The sequence below is a fragment of the Amaranthus tricolor genome, chromosome 2, assembly GCF_026212465.1.
Source record: "Amaranthus tricolor cultivar Red isolate AtriRed21 chromosome 2, ASM2621246v1, whole genome shotgun sequence".
NCBI classification, from domain to species: Eukaryota; Viridiplantae; Streptophyta; class Magnoliopsida; order Caryophyllales; family Amaranthaceae; genus Amaranthus; species Amaranthus tricolor.
The window spans coordinates 15,072,937-15,081,596 of NC_080048.1; the positions used below are offsets into that span (position 1 = coordinate 15,072,937).

At 32.1% G+C, this 8,660-nt stretch overlaps 1 long non-coding RNA gene across 1 annotated transcript; it reads left to right on the forward strand.

Annotated features, from left to right (window-relative positions):
• Positions 1 to 60: 60 nt before the first annotated feature.
• LOC130805022 (uncharacterized) lies at positions 61 to 7,918 on the forward strand. The gene is made up of 2 exons (XR_009040128.1): positions 61 to 301; positions 7,287 to 7,918. It is a non-coding gene; the product is annotated as an uncharacterized LOC130805022 (long non-coding RNA).
• The last annotated feature ends 742 nt before the right edge of the window (positions 7,919 to 8,660 follow it).

Sequence of the window (8,660 nt, forward strand, 5' to 3'; positions counted from 1 at the left end):
CGTGTGCAGTCCTAATAATAATAATAATAATGAAGAAACTTTAAAAAGAAACCCACACGATTTTACGTGAACCCCCCTTAGACCTTATGCCCTTATCTTCTTACTCCCCTTATTATTGCACACAAAAATTCACACTTCCCTCGCAACAACAAAATGAGTATTCAAGAACGACCCAACAAATTCCAGCACCGTACCAGCCACCGGATCTCACCAGGTCACACCAGCTTGTCAGCCAACCTTGCCGTGAGTGGCTCCTTATTTGACCAATACATAGTTGTTGGTCTTCTTCTCCATTAATAAGGTATACACATCAAACTGAATTTTTTAATCTAGTTTAATTAATTAGAATTTGGTTATTAATATTTTGTTGTCTTGAGAATAAAATAAAATGAGCAAGATGATATAAAGAAATTTGCCATGAAAATTGAAGGATTGTATGCTTGAGATTGAAGATGAAAAAATGAAATTAGCAATTGGCGAATAAAAATCTAAGGAGGAGAAATTGGTATTTGAGGTACACTTCAACTAAATAAAATTTATCAGGCTTAAATTAAACTAAGTTTTGATTAGTTGTTATTTTTACAATTGAATTTAGATAATTATAGAATTAAAGTGAATATGATTGTTCAGTTGTTTTTGAGATTGTGATGGATAAGAATTAAGTTTAGGTTATACTTAAAGTATACTGATATTGGATATTATTTTCTGGTGTTAAATTGACTTAGTTGTAAATGAAGAATTTGGCATTCAAATTATTGTTATGAATTGGGGCATATTAGTATTGGTATTATTAAGCCATATAATGGGGTGAATTTCTTCGATGTACTTGGCATGCATATGAGTTGGGAGTTGGAAATGTGAGCTTGATATGGATAAACTATATTAAAATTAAAAGTGGAACTTGATTATGAACTTAGTATATTATTATGTGTTAGATATGAAATGAAAAATTGTAGTTGATATATTGATTGGGAATATAAATATGAAATTGAGATTGTATAAATTGATTATATGGATACAAATTGGGTTGCGAAGTAATACTTGATAAGTTGAGTTTGAGCTAAGGGTATAAACATACATTTGAATATGATTTGATATTCAATAAGTCTATTATGAATGTAGAAGAAAGTTGGGTGACTTTGCTAGGGAGTGAATGTAAAAATGGATTGGAATGCGAAAATAAAATATGATATGTGTTTGATATGTTTATTTTGACGGTGTAATTAAGTATGAGTTAAAATACAATTATGTAAATTGACAAGATATTAAATAAGGAGTTTGAGTATGAACAATAGAACATAAGTTAGTATGTTGATTAGTTTTATGCATGGGAATGAGAACAAGAGTTTGAAATGGGAATCAATTATGTCGAAGGGAATATGGTTTTATGCGTCAAGTTTAGTTATGAATGCATTTTATGAATTGGATTGTAGAGTTGGTTTTAGAATTGATTCTATAACTGGGATTCATAGTTATAGCGTAAGTTAGAGTTGGGAACTAATTTTTGAGCATGAATATAGCTTATAGCTTGTATAAATGAGTATGAAATCATGTCCAATGAGCTTATTATACTTTTAACATATTGGTTTGTCTTCAAATAAAAAATATGAGGTTGATCTCAGATTGGGTATAGTGAATTGATTAAAAATTGTTACATGAGGGTAAAATGTGAATTAATTATGAATTTCAGAGTAAATAAAAAAATAAAAGAAATACGTACTTTGTTCACATGTATTAACTTGAATAATTTATTGAATGTTAAACATGTGAATTTATAAGAAACATTGGATTAAGAACTAAGAAGTATCAATACTTGAGATGAAGGGTGACTGGTTTTGAGATTTAAGTGAATATGATATAGGAATTAGCTGTATTAAAGTTTGAATAAAAAGTTGTTATTTCATAAAATCAAAGTTCAGCAAAGCTCATTAGCTGGTTAAGTTAAATTTAGTGTTAGTTATCAAGCACATATATGTATATATTAAAGATTTCGATTTCTCAAGAAATCGCATTGACCGAGCTTGTCGGCTTGCTGTAATTAAAAACATTAGATTTGTTGCTTAAATCTTTAATATTTACGAGAAAAGATTACGAAGGTATGTATTTTCCTTTAGCTGAAATTGGTTAGAATACAAGGAGGCGTTTTTCCTAAAATAGAAAAATGTTTTTCGAACCTTGAAATCTTACATTACAAGAAAAATCATTATTAGCAACAAGTTTTAGCAACCACTAATTTTTTTTCATTGCGAAAAATACGAGTTTTTGCGAAATCCTTTGTTGTTGCTAAATAGTCGTCGCCAAAAAAAAAAAAAATTAACTTCCCACCACTAAAAATAATTTCCCAGTTTAACCCACGTTTTTTGCAACGAAACTTTAGTTGTTAAAACTAATTAATTAACTCGTAACCGCATATATCGTTGCAATAAATAAATAAATATGTAGATACAACAAAGTCGTTGCCAAAACTCAACGACTCAAAACCCTTATCTATTAAACATAAGCTAATATCATTTTCCCTCTCAAATCCACTGAAATCCCCTTTCCCTCTCAAACCTCCCGCGTCCCTCTCAAAACCCACGACAGTCGACAGCTGAGTCAGCCGGTGCTTCTGCCGACGCTTTTACCGTCGTTTCTTCCACGCCGCAATGACCTCCTCCTTATAGCTGCCTCCTAAACCAGCGAACCCACGGCTGGTAATTTTGATTTGCTTTTTTTTTTTTTTTTTTTTTTTTTTTTTTTTTCTTTTCTTTTCTTTTTTCCTTTTTTCCCATGAATTTGTGGGTTGTAGTTCTTCACTTAGGTTCGATTGCTTTGTCTTTCTATGCGTACGGATTCAGTTAGTATGATTTTTAAGGGTTCTTCGCTGTACATTTTGTCTTTCTCTAATTAACCCAGTGAATCCTGCCTCCTTCAGTTGACATCTGCTATGCGTATGGATTAAATCTGCTGTACACTTCTCTAATTACTTTGTCTTTGTCTAATTGTTGGTGGTTCTTTTATGGGTTCTTTGGGTAATGTTAGTGAGTGGGAGAGGAGAAATGATGATGAAGATCAAAGAACCCAGAAAGATGAAGAAGAGAGAGAGGGGAAATCAGGATGAAGATGAGGAGAACGAAGGAAGAAGATGATGATGTTCATCTTCAAGGATGAAGATCAAAGAACACAGGTGGAAAATGAAGGGGACATGAAAAATTAGGGTTTTGGGTAATGTCAGTGATTGAGGGAGGAGGTTTTATTTAAAAGGGAGGGAAAGGTTAGTGGGTTAATTAGGGTAAGTGAGGGTTAATTAGGTTAGGTTAGTTAGGTAAGTGAGGGTAGTTTTGTAATTATACATAGTAAATAAGGATGATTTAGTAAAAAAACCATGCGAAAAAAGGAAATGAGACAACTAAGGTGAACTTACCTAATAAGGAAATAGGACAAGTAAATTGAATTGGAGGGAGTATAACATTCAATAATATCACCCAAAACTTCTTATAATGCTGTTAACAAGTAAAGAACACACACACCCACACACACACACACACACACACACACACATATATATATATATATATATATATATATATATATATATATATATATATATATATATATATATATATATATATATCTGTGTGTGTGCGCGCGCGCGCGTCTTTACTTGTTAACAGCATTATAAGAAGTTTTGGTTGATATTATTGAATGTTATACTCCCTTTAATTCAATTTACTTGTCTTTGTTTTTAAAATCTGAAGTCAATGAAAGATTTAATATTCGCATGCGCATGTGGCGAGAGAGTTGTTCGTTAATGGTTGCCATATAAAAGACGTTGAAGTAATAAAGGAAGAAATGAAGATTTATTTTAGTTTAAATTTACATTATGTAATTTAAATAATGTAATTTTATTTTAAGAACTTTTGAACTTTGTTAATCATAAAATTAGAGAATGTAAATATGTAAATTAAATGAATTGTAATGTGCAATTGAATTTTCCCTCTAAATTTGAATTCTACCTACTTTAATTATGAAAAAGGAGGGAATGCTTAATAATTAATTCGAACTCTTAAAATACCCTAACTATCACCTTCATGGTCCCCTCCACTACCCTTAATATGTGTGCTCAATCTAAATGGGACAAGTAAATTGAATTAGAGGGAGTATAATTTAATTATTATAAACTTTAATTAAAGGAAATAATTTTGAATAAGGCATGGGTTAAAGTAAAAGATCGTTCATCTATTGATAATGTAAATGGTGTTGATGAGTTTCAAAATTTGGCTCTTTTCAAAGAGAAGATGATCAAGAGAGTACTACTATTAGGTGTCCTTGTAATAGTTGTCGCAATATATTTCTTAAAACAAAATGTGATGTAGGATTAGACTTCCTTAAGAGAGGAATGTATAAAAAGTAAAGAATTAGTTGAATCAAGTGATGGGGATGATGTTAATAAGTCGAATGACTGATAGTGGTTTCACAATGTTGCAAGATGCATGTGGAATAAGTGCTATGAATGTTGGAGTGTTGAAGAGGTTTTAAATGATGTTGAGGAGTATGAGAAACCTAATGCAAATGCCAAAAAGTTTTTCAAACTTTTAGAGGAGTACCAAGAACCATTAACAATGCATGGCACAACAATGTCTAAGCTGTTAAATATTGTTAAATTATTACATTTTAAAGGTTTTGAATAATTGGTGTGATAACTCTTTTGATAGTTTGGTCCAATTAGAACGTCAAGGCTATGGAGCTAACCTTTCAACTTCTTATTACGCTAAGAAACTCATTAAAGAATTAGGCCTTGATTATTATAACATTGATGCTTGTGAAAATGATTGTTTTCTTTATTGGAAAGAGCATGAAAAATTGATTGAGTGTCCCACTTGTGGTTTATCAAGGTTGAAACAAGAAAAGGAAGGCTATTCTAAGGGGGTAAAGATGTCTAGAAAAGTTCTAAGATATTTTCTATTGAAGCTTGGACTACAAATGTTGTATATGTGTAGAAAGACTTCTAAAGACATGCATTGGCACAAAGAAAGGGATGCTACTAAAACTTATAAAGTGAATAATTGTGATAGGATCATAGATGATGATGCCCTTTCTGGGGAGGAGGAGGATGATACATTTTTGGAGGATGACAATGCGAGTGCGGTGGATGATACAATGAGACATCTATCTGACTCCTTTGCATGGAAATCATTTGATGAAGAGTATAGTGAATTTGCTAAAGAGGTGCGAAATGTTAGACTTTGACTAACTTGTGATGGCTTTCAGCCTTTCAATAATTCACAACATAGCATAAGGCTTGGTTATGCATGAAACCTTATTCATTTATGCTATCTTTACTAATACTTGCCCAACAAGTCCTGGAATTAAAATGGACGTGTACCTTCAACCACTTATTGAGGAGCTAAAGGTGCTTTAGGAGGTTGGTGTTGAAATCTATGATGCTTACTCTAATACAAATTTCATCTTGTGTGCATCACTACTGTGGACTATCAATGACTTTCTTGCATATGCAGATTTGTCTGGATGGTCTACCAAAGGACGCTTGTCTATGTTGTCATAAGGAAACTAAACAGACTTCATTGACGCATAAGGGTGGTTATTTAGGGCGTCGTCATTGGCTTTCAATGAATCATAAGTGGAGAAATGATGCCAATTCTTTTGACGGTAAAATTGAAAAAGGGGTTGCACCAGTTCCATTGAGTGGGGATGATTTATTACAACATTATAGCCGATTCTCACAAGCAAAATATGGGAAGAGTGTTGGGAATTAAAGAAAAAGGGATGCTTCTAATAGTTTGTTTGGGTGGAAAAAGAAAAGCATTTTCTTTACCTTGCCTTATTTTAGGAAATTAAAAATTCGTCATAATTTGGATGCTATGCATATAGAGAAAAGTGTCGCTGATAATATCTTGGGTACTTTAATGAGCATACAAGGCAAAAACAAAGATACTTTGAAGGCTCGATTGGATTTGGTGAAGATAAAAATCAGAGATAAGTTGCATCCTAATGTGGTTGATGGTAAGGTACATGTTCCTATTGCTATATATACATTGAGGTTAGATCCCAAGGTTGCCATATGTCGTATGTTTGCAAAAATGAAATCTCCCAATGGATATCTATCAAACATTTCTCCTTGTATTAAAGATAATGGACAAAAGATATCATGTTTAAAGAGACCATCATGTTTTTTATTGAGCAGTTGCTTCCCTTTGCACTTCGTGGGTTTTTACTAAAAGATGTTATAACCCTTTGGTTGAACTACGTTTTTTTCCGAGACCTTTGCTCTAAAAACATAAGTGCTGGTCAATTGCAAGACCTTGAAAAAAAATTCCTTACACCTTATGCAAATTTGAGATGATATTTCCACCGGCTTTTTTTGATGTTATGGTGCATTTAGTTGTACATCACATTATAAAACATGCTTCAGTAATTGAACTTGCTCACAGTATTGATAGCTTGTGTTGTAGTTTTAGTTACAATGGTAGTAGCTGGTTGGCATTTTAGTCCAATTAGGAGTATTGGCGACTTGTGTTGTAGTTAAGTTCTAATGGCATTAGTTGGTTGGCATTTTAGTCCAATTAGGAGTATTGGCGGTTTATGTTGTAGTTTTAGTTCCAATGGCATTAGCTGGTTGACATTTTAGTCTAATTAGGAGTATTGATGGCTTTGTTGTAGTTTTAGTTACAATGGCATTAGCTGGTTTGCATTTTAGTCCATTTAGGAGTATTGGCGGCTTGTGGTGTAGTTTTAATTATAATGGCATTAGCTAGTTGGCATTTTAGTCCAATTAGGAGTATTGGTGACTTCTGTTAGATTTGATGTTGTTTGTGGATGAAATTGGATTTTGTTTGGGCACCTTTTGTTTGGATTTTGTTGTCATGGGTTTTGGTCTTTGGCATATGCTTAATGCTTTGTTTGAGTCGGAATTGTGGGGAAAGATGTACTATTAAATGAATGCATTTTGATGGAGTTGTGTACCTATTCGCGATTCATATCATGCTAAATTGTGATGGTTTGGTTGTGAATTTGATGCTAAATGCTAAATGCTAAATGCTAAATGCCTCCCTATACAGTACATGATGGTTTTGTTAGTGCATATCAAGCTAAATGCTAAATGCTAAATGCTTCCCTATACAGTACATGATGGTTTTGTTAGTGCATATCATGCTAAATGCTTTGCGTATTATGTCTCAATAAAAAGTGTAGTGATGGTTTGATTGTGAATTGAGATGCTTTCCTATAAATTACTCAATATTGGGGTTCATTTGATTCTCCATTACTAACAAAATTATTTGGTGTAGGTAAGCATTTCTTCGTTGAAAATTTTTTGCAGTCAATGATAAAGTTGGTGATAGCTACAAGCATTTTGGACGTGCGATGTTTTGGGCTATGAACATTATGAGTAGCTAATTATGTGCACTTGTAAATTTTTGCATGAAAAACATGTGTGCGTTAGGAGAATTATTTTGGAAATTGCCTAGCGCACTCTTGAAGGCCATAGCACAAAACAATAAATGATCCGACAGTTTAATAAGATGGTCAAACCAAGACAATTTCAAGTCGAAGACTATGTTTTCACAAAACTTAAAGTTACAGGAAAAATTGTTGAAAAGGCAAACATGGAAAAGCTTGGGATGGACCTGTTAAGGTCGTCAAGGTGGTTCAGCCAGGTACTTACGAATTAGAAGAAAATGGAAAAGCTTTGCCAAGGCCCTGGAACATTGAACATCTAAAAACCTTTTACTCAGTTCTTGAAGAACCCCAAATTCAAAGTAAAGGGGGCACTAGTGATTATCGGCTAATTTGGCTATTTCAAATAAATTTTCAATTTTCCGTAGAATTCCCCAAGCGTTGGTTTATTCTTCAAGATACTTCATGTAGTTTCAGGTTTACTTTGACTCTGTGTTTGGGCAATCAAGTCGGATCCTTACAAGAGATTAGGCTAATTTTCAATTCGACTCTTAGGGTCAAAAAAAACCTCGGAAACAACTTAGTCGAACCATACTATGAAACAAGCATAACTTCATTACTCTTGTAAAAAGTATGATTGTGATACAACCAGTCAATAATAAGAAAAAGAGTATACAAGAATCGAATTAAAGGAAAGATTAAACGTGCATTAAGTGAAGACTCAATTCCTTTAAGTGATGATAATTCAAAACACATATTAAATTAGACAATAAATTAAGTAATTATATTTAGTTGTTTAAGTAGATCCAAAATCATATTAAATATCAAATGATTAATTGATACATATATTAAGTCTGAATTATATTGAATTAAGTTTAAATTTGAATGACTTAAGATAATCGTTTTTGGATAAGATTATATTTGAATTTGAACTAAGAAGAACGTGTGTTCAAGATGTTGAAATATTTGAATTATATTTGAATTTAAATTTGAATGATTATTATAATTGAATAATACAATATTTAAATTTGAACTAAATAAACTTGTGCTCAAGACGTTTAAGTATTTGGATATATTACACGTTATGCTTAATGTTTGAATGTGTTACTACACGTTTTTATGTTTAAATATTTGAATAAATAAGTTGTTTTGAAATTAAGTTCTACTAATTATAGTCTTTCCTATGAATAAGAAGACATTTTAAATCTTAACTAAAAATAGGAAAAGTGTTCAAATTAAACTAAAATATAGGAATTTAATTTGGG